We start from the raw sequence: 15,625 nt of genomic DNA on the forward strand, positions 1-15,625 counted from the left end.
ACTTTGGATCTATTCTACATTACTTGGCAACAACATACTCTGTAACAGATTAGGCAGTATAATCACATATGTTAACTTGAGAGTGCCCACACTCAATCTACTTATCGTGATGTGTTAAATCAATTACTGTTAGACATTATTTGTCTGATAATCTACCAAATCTTTGAGTTGAAGTATTTGTGATTTAATTAATAGCTTGTTATTATGTTCAGGGTAATCAGACTTGTATATAATTCTAATGGCCTTCTTTTGAAAACTATTCTGAATTACAACTTTGGATCTTTTATTACTTTGCAACAATATACTCGGTGACGGATTAGGCAGTATAATCACATATGTTAACTTCAGTGCCCACACTGTATTTATTTATGGTTATTTGTTAAATCAAGTACTGTTAGACATGAAATAGGAAGTGTTTAACATGAATGTTATGGCTACTCACCATTGTAGCTCGCTCCTGGTCAATGATACTTGTAGCTCGCTCCTGGTCAATGATACGAGCCTCTTCTTGCAGTGGAAAACTTACAGCCAACAAACACCGTGGAACCTAAAGGAAGGAAATTGAACATTAACATTTAGCCTCAACCAACATTCACAGATGTAACGCAACGCAAACTACACAAACGTAAATATTTTTAAACACAATGAGTTGTACTTACCGTGTACGCTCTAGACCAGGGGTGTCAAAGTCAAATGGACGGAGGGCCCAATAAAAAATTTAGCTACAAGCCGAGGGCCGGACTGATCGAATGTTCATTGAATTTTTTTTTTAAATGACGCATGTAGTCTAGTGAACCTAATTGAACCTACTGAAAACCTAACAAATATATTCCAATATGATCAGATTAATAAAGCAATATTTTCTTATTGCTTTGTCAATAATCTTTATTTTTCAACAGACAGAAAAGACAAATTTCCTTTATATAAAAATCCCCATAACATGAACATTAAATGAAAGAAACCTGTATTATTCAAGGCACCACCAGTAACCTATATTTTCTATTTTAGCAAAAGTGAGCTAAATTTACTTCAAAGAAAAAAATAATAGCAATTTTCTATTATCCACTCAACTGAAATATTTTAAAAATATAATTGGATTGAAATACAATAAAATAAAGTGCAGAAATCTGTTAATCAAAAACAACACTTTCCTCAAGGATAAGTAACATGCAGTGAAAAAAATATTAAACTTTAACTTTTAAACTTGAACTGAGTAAAAACACAAACTTTAATCAGACAGTTTTTGATGAAATCCCCCTCCTTAAATGGCCGGGCTAATTTAGCGATCTCTTCTGCCAAAATAAAACTGGCCTTGACAGCAGCCTAGCCTTGTGTTTTGGCTTTTTAGAACAGAGCCTGTCGAGATTTGAGGCCTCGTTTTAATTCCTCGGCCTTCTGTAGCCTTTGTTCCATGTCTATATTCTTGTTTTTGTCCGCGTGTTTCGTTTCATAATGTCTCAGATAATACTCTTTCAGTACCGCCACACTTTCTCCACACAGAAGACACACAGATTTTCCAGCTACCTCCGCGAACATATACTCCGACTCCCACCTTGTTTGAAACCCCCGGTTCTCATTGTCCACCTTCCTTTTTGCCATTTATGATGGGTATCTGAGGGTTAATTTTACAGTTATGCTGACGACTGCTTTGCTAATAAACACTGAAATCAAGCAACCTACTGCTCGGTGCTTCAGCGTTGCATTGTGGGAAAATATAGTATTGGTGCGTGTGAAAGATCTGTGGGCTGCCGGCTTGCTGCGGTCTGCGGGCCGGTTCTAATAATAAATCAAGATCATCCCAGGGGCCGTACAAAACCTTCTCGCGGGCCGGATGTGGCCCGCGGGCCTTGACTCTGACATATGTGCTCTAGACGGTCCACTTGCAAGCAGAAAATAAAGATATTTCTGTTGATAGTCGTCGTGTTTGTATCCGTTGTCTCGCTCAAGGCCATTGCGCCCACAGATTTGAATTTTGGTGACAGTTCAGCCTATTGACGTCATTTCCGCGGTGTAATACCCGCATATCTGAAACGGCAAAGTTAAGAGTAGAGTTAAATAAAGTTTTTAATCAACGCAATCATTTACAACCGTTGACCAGTCGAAATAATCGTCGAAATTCGACGTTCCCCCCAAACGCCACACTCACTCGCTTTTCAGGGCAACAAAAGTACTTCTTTTTAAAAACGATGAGTTGTACTTACCGTGTACACTCTGGACGGTCCAGTTGCAAGCAGAAAATAAAAATATTTCTCTCGTTAGTCGTATGTTACCATCCGCTGTGTCTTTGTCAACATTTTCCTACTTCCTGTTGCGAGCCACGCCCACGGATTTAAATTCTGGCGGAAGAGCCCGCCCATTGGCATCGTTTTCGCGTATAGCAAATCCGATTGGTTGGGAAGGGGGCGCGGTTATGCAGCCGAGGGGTCCTGTGATCGGTGGGATGTAAAGTAGGCGTCGACGTCACATCCGCGTCACGTGACCACGACGTGGCAGACGTCATATAGCAACCGCTGTTTTGTTTAGTAGACTTACAGTTGTTATGCATTGACATAATGGCGCACACTCCAAATGGATTTGAATAAATTAAATAATTCTTCTGCCCACTCCCTTTTAAACAAGTTAACTCTCCCCGCGGATTTGAATTCCGGCGGAAGTTTCGCCCATCGACGTCACGTCTGTCACGTGACCACAACGTGGCAGATGTCATATAGCAACCGCTGTTTTGTTTTCAAAGTCAAAGTCAAAGTCAGCTTTATTGTCAATTTCTCCACATGCCAAAGACACATAAAGAAACCGAAATTTCGTTCCCCCCTATCCCACGGTGACAAGACATGGCTCACAACAGACAAACAAGTAAACAAGTATAACAAAAGCGTGCTGAATAAATAATGAATAAATAACACAACAATAAATAAATAAGTAAGAGGAGCAGAAAAAAAAGGAGCAAGTGCGCGTACAGCAGACATTCCATTTAGTAGATTTACAGTTGTTATGCATTGGCATAATGGTGTGCACTCAAAATAGATTTAAATAAATTAAATATTTCTTCTGCCCACTCCCTTTTAAACAAGTTAACTCTGCCCACGGATTCTAATTTCGGAGGAAGGTCCGTCCATTGATGTCTTGTCTGCGTCACTTGACCACGACGTAGCGACGTCATATAGTAACCGCTGTTTTGATCAGTAGACTTAGTTATTATGCGTTGACATAATGGCGCACTGGTTAGCATGTCCACCTCTTAAGCATGATGTTGCGGGTTCGACGCCTGATCAATGTTAGCCATGGAGTGAGCTGAAGTGCATGGCGCTGAAGATTTGAATCTTTGAAATGCGCTGAGGTCTGACATATCAGGCAGAATGGTTTGCCATCACGTTCAACAAAAAATAGAAACTTTCCCACTCTGATAAAAACGTCCTGTGTTCATCTACATATTTCCGTTTTGCTGTGCATCTTTTCCCTGCCATTTCGAGAGCCCAATTGACACTAATAGTTTACTGGAATGTGTTTGCCCATCCTACTTTGTGGAATTTCACCACATGCGCTTTTGACCAAAATACCAAATTGAACTCAAGTGAAGCCAACACGCACAACCCCCCCCCCACACAAACAAAGCGGGAAAAAACGAAGACGTGCGTGTTCCGCCCACGCTGGATTTATTTGCACCTTTGAAAAGACACCGTATTGCCGCAGATGTGGCAAAGAGTACTTTTGGGCATCTGAGACGGAAGGATGTCCAAAGCATCACGTCACCTGCTCTGGTCGGCATGGTGGTGGGACGTTGAGGTCAACCGCTTTGGGGTTGGCTGAATCTTTGGTCGCAGGATGCCACACACTTGAAGACAGAAGCAGAAAAGCAGAGCTAAATGCAAAATGTACTCACCGGTGACTCCAATTTTTTTCCCCCCTGAAGAAATGGATGGACGGGTGGCCCCGGCTGGCCGGTGGGACTCTTGTTATTCTGACCCTTTTTAGTGCGCGTTTGGGGCAACAACCGTTTTTTGTGGTGCTCTCTTCTGGTTCAAGAGTGCCCTGCATGTGAATTTGCCTTTCCTGCCTTCTGATTGGATGAGCGCCGGTGTGACGCGGTGCCTCTGTCACTGTGGCGGGGGGTATACGTCGGCATCGGAGCGTCTGCCAACGTCTGAGACCGGCTGGCGGTGTATCGGAAGTGTCGAGTGCGGTGCCGCTGGAGCTCACTCACCAGCTGGTGTTAGGGCCACAGAATGAAGGCCAAGGGGAAGAATAGAAAGAGAAACAGAAACTTCTCCTCCAATTGTTTGATTTGTCTCTTCTGAGCTTCGATGAATTCTTTCAGCTCTTTGTTCCTCTAGGACGGAGAAATGGAAAGCGGCCTTCAAAAGCCAGTAAGCGTGCAAGTAAGTGCCGGGCTGGCTTTGGGCCCTTACCTGTTGCGCGCTGTGCAGCAGATCCATTCTCTCTTGGAGGATGCAAGCGTCGCGCTCCCTTAACTCGCACATCAGGGCTCGCTTCCATTGGTCCACCGCGCTTCTAAGCTCTTCTCTCTGATCCGCCGTCAGCACTTCATTCACGCCAGCGTGGCTGGCTTTTTCGCCGTCCGTGGCGGGCCAGTCCCGCTGCGGTAGCGCCTCGTACAATATGGCCTCCAGCTCCAGGATCCTCTGGGCCGCAATCCTCGTCCATCAGTGGTCCGGCGGGAGATTTGAGGGCGGCTTACCTTATGAGCCTGGTCCATGGAACGCTTCCTGAAGTCCAACTCTTCATCCAGGTAGCCCTTCTGCTTACAGAACATATCCTAGCACAGCTCAAGGTCAGAATTGTTGGGGCACATTGCCGGAGTTCCCCTTGGCTGATGTCGCGTGTCTGTCTACCTTCTCACTTTCAATGTCCAACATCTACTGTTGAAGTGCTGACTTGGTCACTTTGATGTATTCTAACCACTGAGGAAAGGCTGCTGTCACATAAGCAGAATGCGAGAGCGTGCGTGGACGTGCCCGTTACCTTCTCGGCTAGGGTGAGAAGGGTCCTGGCGTGAATCACGACCACCTGCTCCTCGTTGGTGAGATTCTGCAAGAGCCCAAAGGCACAGCGTCAACAAGCTTCTTTCAGCGCAAAGCCTTCCAAAAGTCACATTTGAGCCGCCGAGTCTCGTGGAGTGCGAACATAAGGAGTTCGACATACACTTACGGCGTTATCGCCCAGGATGTCCAGCTTCTTCATCAGATCACTGATGACGATGTCCGGGGGAAAGGCGCAAGGAGCAATGTAAGGTGTTCTGGGACCTCGGGTTAAGGTTAGGGTTGCGAGGGACGCCTTACGTACGCTCACGCCCTCGGCCTCGCAGTAGATCTGCAAAGGGCTGAGGCTGTCTGGGAAACGGACTTGCAGAAACTTCAAGACGGGGGAGCGCCATTCCCTCTCCTGAAAGGCAGAGGCATGCATCCGTCCGTCCGTCCGTCTGTCACATCTCTGGCCTCAACACGCTTGTGCGAGTCTTCCCACCTCCAGCTCCAGGATGCGGAACTCAAGCAGTTCGTTTTGGTCTCGGATATCCTGGATGTGCTCTTTCAGACGCGCTTCTTCCGCCTCCATCCGCCTGACCTGAAAAGACAGTCAGACCTCATCTGCGGGGCTTCCCGACGGGTGTGACGCCAAGCGACTCCGCCCAGCGCCTTTCTTTCCGTCACCTTTCCGGCCAACTGCTGATTGCTCTGACGCAGCAGCTGCTTCTCCTCCACCCACTTGACATTCTAGAAGAGACAAACGCGTGGACAGCTTTGGAATGTTGTGTCATTTTCATCCACAAATTCTTTGTTTGACTGGAAAATGACATTTGCTTTTCTCCGCATTTTCCCAGCCACGTTCAGGGGGGGGTTGGTCCAGTAATGCCAGACGAATGAGTGACTGAAGAATGTAGCTATTTTGTCTGAGAAAAAGGTGTGCTCATTGATGAGCTTACCTGTCCTTGTTGCTTCAGCGCTGACTCCAGATCTGCTACACTGCTTTCATAGTGACCCATTTCTACCATCAGCTTTTCTCTGGTCTGAAAGGAGGAGGAGGGAGGCTCCTCCTCCTCCTTTCAGACCAGAGAACACCCGAGGCTGGGTGAGAACGGGGAGGCTGCGACCCGGCCGGGGGTTGCGGGAAGGGGCGCCACCTTGATCTCCTTCTCGGCGTCGTAGTCCCCTCCGCTGGTCTGGGCGAGAAGCGCGTAGGCTCGTTGCAGCGCTTGATATTCTTGCGTCAGCTGGCGGTAGCGAAGCTCCGCCTCCTCATGCACACACCAATGCAACACAGCACTAGTGTTAGGGTTTTCCAGGTTATCTTTATCGTAGGATTATGTTGGAATGCAACAGGTAATAAATACCTTACCTTGTCCTCCTTATCTCAAGGTCGTAAAACATCCCCTGACATGTTTAGACTAGAGGACAAGGGCTTTAGCCAGCCTACCCATATCCCCACTCTGTTTCTCTTAATAAATATCCACGTGCAGGAAGGAGGGCAGATTTCATTCCTGAAGCGAGTGATCTCTCCACCTGCAGGTGTCTAAAAGAACTTGCCTTGTCTCCTGTGTGGTTCTTGCAAAATAAGTTGGAGTGAGCAAATCTCTAACATTTTGGTGCCGAAACCCGGGATCCTCATACCCACCATCTGACCGGCGAAGGAGGACGTGCTGCATTGTCGACAAGCCAGCGTCCATTAGGAGGACCTGGAAGAGAAAGTCCTGGGAAGAGAATTCTTCGCTGGGCCAGCATCTTAGGTCTGCCTTCGTCTGACAGAGGCGGATTGACGGGACCCGGCAGTGCAACGAACCAGGGGACAAGTAAGTTAAAGGCCTGAAGTTGTGTGATTGTGTTGTTGCTTGTGAAACGCGTAAAAAGGAAGAAGTGCACAGGAATAAGTTTTGTGGAAGGAGGGGGTGTTGTAGAGTCCCCCTCTGGATGAGGTGTCTCTTTTGGAGCAGTGGTTCTCAAACTGTTTTAAAATCTCAGTACCTCCGTGAATCATTATTTGACGACCACTGTTCTAGGGAGTACAACCTCGCGTTGGCAGGGCTGGGGACAAGGACTTTTGTCTTTAGTTCCCAGGGAAGGTGGGGGGTGTTGTAGAGTCCCCTCACTGGATGAAGCAGCTCCTTTTTTTAAAAAAAAAAGGAGGACTTCGCGTTGGCAGGGCTGGGGACAAGGACTTTTGTCTTTAGTTCCCAGGGAAGGTGGGGGGTGTTGTAGAGTCCCCTCACTGGATGAAGCAGCTCCTTTTTTTTTTAAAAGGAGGACTTCGCGTAGGCAGGGATAACTTGCGTGATTGAGTGTGTGACTGGTAGGATAAATTGACTAAGAAGCAGTTCTAGCGTTGATCCACGGCAATAAAACAGGCTAGTAATCTGTCGAAAGGTCAATTTAAACCTGCATTGAGGATCCTCAAAGAAAAAAAATTGAAAAAAAAATGTAAAACCTTAAACTACTGAAATTAAGATGGGAAAAAAGAACGGTAAATCTCTTGCTCTGCTCTTCTTTAAAACGAGAAGTTCATGGCAAGTAGATTTCTTAATTGTATGGAATACATGCTGAAGTGGTAGAAGTGCTAGAGTGTGGTTGAAATCTTCACAAAGAGATGAGAACGAATTCAAGAGACAAAAGCTAGAAAGATGAAAACTGATGCGGTCACAAGTGTTTGTCAGACCAGGAGACAATAAGGCCCCTGTGAGCAGGTGCAAGGCCGCAGCTCAAGCCGCGGCTCAAGCAAGGGGCAAGAGGAGTTTCCGGTCCTATGCAAATCATGTATCGAAATTTAAAAGATCTGAAACCTCTCCCATATGACAGCAAAACATGTCATTGTCAGGTTATCAAAAATCGTTTTAGATTGTTAGAGCCCCTGTCCACACAAGAAGTATGACAATGCTGTTTGTAGGCCCAATTACAAATGAATAGGGATCAAATTGTGTTACACTGAAGTTAAAATATGCAAATCAAGTGGTAAAGAAATGCAACTTGCTTCTAGAAGATAAATAAATAAAAGTAGAATGTGCTGTCCTCGTGTGCATGGGAGGGACCAGCTCATGATCGACCACAGGAAATGGCCAGCCTGTGACGAATCATTGGTGCTGGGAACTACATTTTGCATGCGAGAGCTGTGCATGTGTGTGCGTATATGTTAAAATGATGAACATTGGCTAAAGTTTTAGTATAAAAAAATTTGCTAGACTGTGGTCTATTCAATTTACACCGCAGAACAGAAACAATTTTGACAGATAAAAATGAAAGAAAAAGAGAGAAATCTGTTTGCGAACAGAAACTAATCCACACTAGTGCATGTTAGTGTCAAGCCCTCATGAGAAATTCGGAGTTAACAAAACAACAGAACATGCTTTCAGGAATTGGGAGAAGCTAAATTGTGAATTTAAGATTTTGCAATGCTACATTTAATAGGAATAATTGATTGGTTGTGTTATAAGATTATGCAAACTTTTAAATGCAAGCTAAATCTGAGAGATTGAGTTCTTCAAATTTAAAAACAAAGAAAAGAAATTCAGATTAATTTGCCAATTGTTTGTTTTAGTTAAGTTTTTTTGAATTGGTGGATTGTTCTACCAGGAAACCTGAGTTGAAAATGATATATGAATGTTGTGTGGTGAGCTTGGATGAATTGGGACCAATGTGATAGAAAGACTCCTTTTTGGAGACTGCGTGTGAGATGCAAATGAACATTGATGAATGATAGCCTGAATGAAAAGAAATTACAGGTTGAATGGTTGAAGTCGTTGGCGACTACTATAGAAAATTAGTAGAGCGACTTCGATGAAAGAGTGATTTTGAGCAGGTTGAATGTTAGAAAGAAACACATAGCTTTTGGATTGATAATTAACTAGAAGAAAAAAAACTGGAGAACCAGTAACACATGCAGAAGATGTGTGAACTGAGAAATTGAGAAGCGTTTTGGAAAGAAAGTCAACTTAAATGATGATGGAATCGTATGTAGTAAAGAACGCATTCTCCCAAAAAGTTTGTCAAGGTGTGAGGCATGGGCGTTGCCAAGCCTCAAAAAGGGGGGAGTGAGTAGGACAGATAGTGGAAGATAGTAATAATACAACACGTTATGACAATGAATTTTCGAATACATTTGGTGTTATATTGTGGTAATTTTTTTGTTCTGGTGTAGATAGGTTAGCAACACGAGAGATTTAGAGGTTCAAAAGAAAGACAGTTAAAAGAAAACATTTTTGATTTGGACAATTGCAGGCTAACAGGAACATGAGAACGATAAGAACTACGAGGTGGGATCCAATTTCATTGGGGAGATTGAGAATTCACAGCACCATACTCTAAGTCACATTTTTGAGCAAGCATGACAATAACATGTGAGAGGTCAAGACATACAGATCAGGGCTTGATGTGGAAAGCAGACCTCGATGAGTTGATTTTCAATAATGATACTGAAGACAACATACTGTCCGATTAAATTGGAACTATAGATAAAATGTAGCTCAAAAATAGGATGAGTTGCAGGATTTACGATATAAAACCGAGACCGCTGTTATTAGGAGAATTTGAAGTTTGGTAAATAAACGTTACCAGCAAATTGATGGAAGCAGCTACATTTGGAAATAGTCTTACAAGTTTGATGTCCCAGCCTGTCATTCTCAGTGTCAGAGTCCCTGAAACCCAATCCGAGACTTCGCCTGCAGCCGTGAACAACTACAAAATGGTGCCTGGCTCTGAAGCACCTTTGACCTTTGGCGAAGGACAAGAAAAGACTGCTGTTGTGCTTGGAGGAGGACAAGTACACTCCGGAGGACAGACAACATCCTCGGGGACGAGAAAAGACAGTGAAAAGCGGAGGAACTCACAATGATGAAAATTGACTCATTTGAACAATGGACTCATTCAAGAGTGATGGATGGGGTCGCTCTGAAGCAACAACAAAAGAACACCAACTTGAGAGGGTGAAGTGCGGCAAAAAGATATGGACTTGGAGTGTCCGACAACCAAATCGCACTCCTTGCTACGGCGTTCCCAAATTTGGTGAAGCTTGGTTCAAAGTGGAAGGGAGGTTCATTGTGCACTGAGTTTGACAGAACTGAGGAGATTTGATAAATAAATAAATAAAAATTTGAAAAATACGTAGGGCTACAGATTATAATCAGAGATTGAACAGATTTGGATAAAACAAATAGGCTAAAACGGTAGGAAACAAGAGCAAGATCTGATATTTTGGCTCATCAAGCTTAAAACGTAGAGGTCGAGTTATATAAATTCAATGACCCCCGCCTCCCCCGGGACGTGGGAAAAGCTCTGCCGGAGGTGGGAGTTGAAGCTCTTCCTGACAGGAGATTCTGCCAGACGTTCCCAGCAGACCCTCACAGAGTGTTTGGGTCTTCCAGGTCGGACCAGCATCTTCCCCCACCATCGGAGCCAACCCACCAACAGGTGGTGATCAGTTGACAGCTCCGCCCCTCTTTTCTCCCGAGTGTCCAAAACATGCGGCCGCAAATCTGATGACACAACTACAAAGTCCTGGTGCCATTGCCCACGTGAGCATTGAAGTCACCCAGTAGAACGATGGAGTCCCCAGAAGGAGCGCTCTCCAGCACTTCCTCCAGGGACTCCAAGAAGGGTGGGCATAGACACAAACAACAGTCAGGACCCGTCCCCCCACCTGAAGGCGGAGGGAAGCTACCCTCTCGTTCACCGGGGTGAACCCCAATGTGCAGACGCCCAGCCGGGGGGGCAATAAGTATACCCACCACATCTGCTCGACACATCTCACCGTGGGCAACTCCAGAGTGGAAGAGAGTCTAGCCCCTCTCGAGAGGGCTTCTACCGGAACCCAAACTGTGCGTGGAGGCTAGTCCGACTATATCTAGTCAGAATTTTTCTGCCTCGCACACCAGCTCGGGCTCCTTTCCAGCCAGAGAGGTGATATTCCATGTCCCAAGAGCTAGCTTCTGCAGCCGGGGATCAGACCGCCAAGGTCCCTGCCTTTGGCCACCGCCCAGCTCACACTGCACTCGACCCCTTTGGCCCCTCGCACAGGTGGTGAGCCCATGGGAAGGGGGACCAACGTTTCCTTTTCGGGTTGTGCCCGGCCGGGCCCCATGGGCGAAGGCCCGGCCACCAGACGCTCGCCTTCGAGCCCTGCCTCCAGGTGCAGCACAACCAACGTGTGGAAAAGATAATGCGCACGACATTTTTTCTCAAAAGCATGACTTGAAAGAAGGTCCAAACCAGACAAACAGCAGAGGATGGTTTTGATCTATCCACCTCTGGGTTATGGGCCCAGCACGCTCCCGCTGCGCCACTCTGCTGCTCAGTGCTAGCAATTCATCAAGTCCTCTAATCGGCTAACAAGCATTCGGTTCCAACTCGTAACTGGATTCTGACTGTCACTCATTACATTATGAACAAAGCTCAGTCGGGCAGCACTAACCTGGATGCTGGTGGAGAAACCAACTTTTTATCCACTTTCACATTTTATTAGAAATGTCAACAAAATTCAATGTTGAAACTGCAGTTGGTAGGTAGTGTCGCTGAAGCGCTGGATTTAGGCTCTCAGTCTCTACTAAGGCGTGCGTTCAAATCTTGTGTTAGTTCCGCTCTATTCTTCTGGCCTGACTCCTTTTGGCGCAGCCGTTGTACATATGATGACCCTGGAAAGTTCTTGGCAAATTCTCATTTGCCTTTCATGTTCATCGGGTCTACCATTTTAATAGGTATCTACACTGTGTATTTGGATAGAGACTGGTCAAAGGGGACACATATATGCCTCGTGAACTACTACATGCATTACTGCGGATGAAGAAGAGTGAACAAATAAGTCATCAGACAAGTTTGCCGATTTTTTAGTGCCCATTAGAGCAGCACTCTGTTCCGTACTGTAACCTGTTAGGTTTGTTCCCAGTTCTTTATCTTTAATGCTCGATATGCTAACAGTAATTACCAAGAGAAAGCCTTCACAGTTTAACTATTTAATGTATGCCAAAATGATTGATGCACAGCTGTGGAGCCCTTTCTGCGAGATGCAGAAGAAGGTTCCTCTCCCAGCGCCAAGGTTCCTGCTCTTATACTACTCTGGCCGCCTTCCTGCAAGGAGGCGACTGCCTAGCCTGTGTGATAATGTGTGACCTTGTCATCTTAACCGAGAGCGACTTCTACATATGTGCAAAGGGTTTCATAGAGTAGAGAAAGCTAATAAAGCAAGAGAAGTGTTACAGCGATATAATGGCATAGCTCAAGCTCCCTAGCTAATCACATGTGCCAAAGAGGCCTATTCTAACAAACCGTTGGTGAGAATGGGTAGACGGGGAAGCCTGTAAGCGAGTCCCTCACTCGCATACTCCATCGCTTCTCTGCCTTTTGGCTAAGATAAAGTGTAGTATCTGTTCTTGGGTTTGGGGGATTAAGAGAGCTGACCGTAGAAGAGAGAATTTTAACCATAAAAGTGGTGATTTTACCCTTGCTTTTACTAATCAGTTCTGTTTTCATCCCAGCAAGTAAGTTGCTTTTAGAATTGGACCGAGCCATTTTTTACTTCACCTGGAAATCCAAGTCAGAGGGACTGAAGAGGGACACCATGAAGAAAAAGAAAAAAAAACAGAGGAGAAGGAGTCCCGAACTTAAAACTCTTCCTCGGAAGCAGATATGTTGCCCTGCACCTGCGAAGCGCGCTCGTTACACCAAATGCATCGAAAAGCCAAGCAATGACACGATTCTGGATGGGCTCATACTGTCACGGTCGGGTGGTGGAGCATGGAGCAGGACGACCAAGTGCAGCTCGGACCAGGGTTTATTGAAGCAACTCAAAATACAGACTCGGTAAACTGACATGACTTAAACAATAACTTGACTGACTGACCGGGACGTGGAACAAGAAGACAGCAGGACATGACGGCACCAAGACAGGACGACACACCAAACGACAGGAACCAAAACCAATGACCAAAACCAATGACCAAAACCAATGATCCGACAGGGAGAGAGGGGCAGACAGGACTTTTATACACGACAGGTAACGAGAGGCAGGTGGGAACAATCACACTGATCATGGGCACACAGGAGGGGAGGGGCGAGCACACAGACAGAAACCAAGACAGACACATAGTGGAGCAGGGCGAGACGTGACACATACCTCCGGAAACTAAAGCTAATACCCATCGACCAATGAATTCCTGTGTCTTTTAACGCGCCACCTTCTTATTTCTTCACCAAAAAGTTTTTGAAGAACTTTAAATTAGAGCAAGAAAATAGTGACATTTTAACAAGTCACAGATCTATGATCTCTGTCGTACAGCGGGAAGTGGTTTGTCCAGTGCTCGGACCCGCATTCGGCGAGCCCACAACAGTTTGGCACAACGTCAACCACCCCGCCCTCTCGAAACAAACTTGTTGGGACCTGTCGTGGATGGTGGCCCATGATGGCCTCCCAGTCAGGTCCGTTATGCACTCCCGGGGCATATCAGCGCTCTCAACGTGCCCCCGACCTGGCTGTGGCGCCCAGGAGTCAGTGTGGCACCTGCTCAGGTAGTTCATGGCTGCCGTATACCTGTGGGCGACCTGCAGTTCCCGGCAAGGGAAGTGTTGAATGCAGACATCAACATCTCAACAGACCCTTCGCACCCAGGTTGCAGCCTGTTTGAACTACTCCCCTCCGGACGCCGTTATAGAGCTCTGTACACTAAAACCAGCAGACACAGAGACAGCTTCTTCCCCCAGGCTGTCGCTCTGATGAACTCACACCACTCTTAGAGTCTCAGAGTCATTACTGTGCAATAACATCCCGCTTTCCACACCTTTTTTGTTTACACTGTTTGTACTATGTGTCCTCTCTGCATCCATTGCAGCCTGGTCATCCTCGAAGAGGGACCCTCCCATCTGTGGTCTCTTCTCAAGGTTTCTCATTTCCCCTAGCTGGAGTTATGAGTTTTTCCTTGCCCTCTTGGGAGTTTAAGATCAGTTTAAGATCAGGGGATGTTTGAGAATATCTTTCATTTTTCACATGTTGTTGTTAGTCACCTAAATGTTGAACAGAGGCTGTGATTTACCGAAGTCAAATTCCTTGTTTGGCACGCTCAAACATGGCGAATAAAAGACTCTTGAATCTTGAATCTTGAACCTTGTACTCTATGGGGTGAGCCCGTTGAAAATCAAGCAAGAAGACTTTACAAAGCAGTGGCTCACTTTTGCTGCCATCAAAGACGCCAAGTGGACTTCCAGAAATTTGCTGGTAAGGAGGCACAGACAGACAAGGAAATGATGGAATTGGGCTAAAATGGTGCACGAAAACGGTGTGTATTCACCTTTATATTTTGCTTCATGTAGCCTTATCAAAATGAATAAAACTTCTCTCTGTATGTGCATTCACGTGTAACATTGAAGGAGGTAGATATTTTGTTTCAATATTTAAATAAATACCATCATTGTCTATTAAGACACTAAAGGTTGATGGAACATTTTTTGTAGGGCTGCTGTGTTTTAACAAGGAAAGACTCATGTGCTTATGGATGAAGACGACTTGTACTTGTGATTGTGCTTGTGAACAGTAAAGAGGAGTGCTTGTGCAATTGACAGGGTTGGTTATTGTTTTTTATTTAAAAACAATATTTTTTGCCAAATTACAATAGACTGGCATGTGCCAATTCAAATGGGTCCCACCAGAAGTTAAACTGCATTGATAAACGAAGCCCCTTCGTTAGTCATCACTTTACCGTGGAGGAGGGGTTTGCACGCCCCAATGATCCTAGCAGCCATCTTGTCTGGGGCTTCATGCCCCTGGTAGGGTCATCCATGGCAAACGGATCCTAGGTGAAGGGCCAGACAAAGCACGGCTCTCACAAGCCCCTTATGAAGAAAAACATAAATGGATTTTGTTTTCCCTCGCCCGGACGCGGGTCACCGGGCCCCACATCTGGAGCCAGGCGTGGAGGTGGGGCTCGAAGGCGAGCGTCTGGTGGCCAGGCCTTCGCCCACGGGGCCCGGCTGGGCACAGCCCGAAAAGGAAACATGGGTCCCCCTTCCCATGGGCTCACCACCTGCCGGAGGGGCCAAAGGGGTCGGGTGCAGTGCAAAATGGGCGGCGGAAAAAGGCAGGGACCTTGGCGGACCGATCCCTGGCTGCAGAAGCTGACTCTTGGGACATGGAATATCGCCTCTCTGACTGAAAAGGAGCCCGAGCTGGGCGTGGGAGGAGTTTGGCGAGGCCATGGAGAATGACTTCCGGATGGCTTCGAGGAAATTCTGGTCCACCATCCGGCGTCTCAGGAGGGGGAACCAGTGCACCGTCAACACTGTTTACACTGGAGATGACGTGCTGCTGACCTCGACACGGGACGTCGTGAGTCGGTGGGGAGAGTACTTTGAAGACCTCCTCAATTCCACCGACACGCCTTCCATTGTGGAAACAGGGCCTGGAGACTCTGAGGTGGACTCTCCAATCTCTGGGGTCGAACTCACTGAGGTAATCAAAAAAGTCCTCTGGGGCATGGCCCCGGGGGTGGATGAGATCCGCCCAGAGTTTTTAAAGGCTCTGGATGTTGTGGGACTATCATGGCTGACACGCCTCTACAGCATTGCGTGGACATCGGGGACGGTGCCTCTGGATTGGCAGACTGGGGTGGTGGTTCCCCTCTTTAAGACGGGAGACCGGAGGTTGT

General features: G+C 46.3%; 1 pseudogene; it reads left to right on the plus strand.

The window, feature by feature from the left end:
- Positions 1 to 12,316: 12,316 nt before the first annotated feature.
- LOC125976478 (U2 spliceosomal RNA) lies at positions 12,317 to 12,524 on the plus strand (annotated as a pseudogene).
- Positions 12,525 to 15,625: the final 3,101 nt, after the last annotated feature.

Source organism: Syngnathus scovelli, chromosome 10 (genome assembly GCF_024217435.2).
Source record: "Syngnathus scovelli strain Florida chromosome 10, RoL_Ssco_1.2, whole genome shotgun sequence".
NCBI lineage: Eukaryota > Metazoa > Chordata > Actinopteri > Syngnathiformes > Syngnathidae > Syngnathus > Syngnathus scovelli.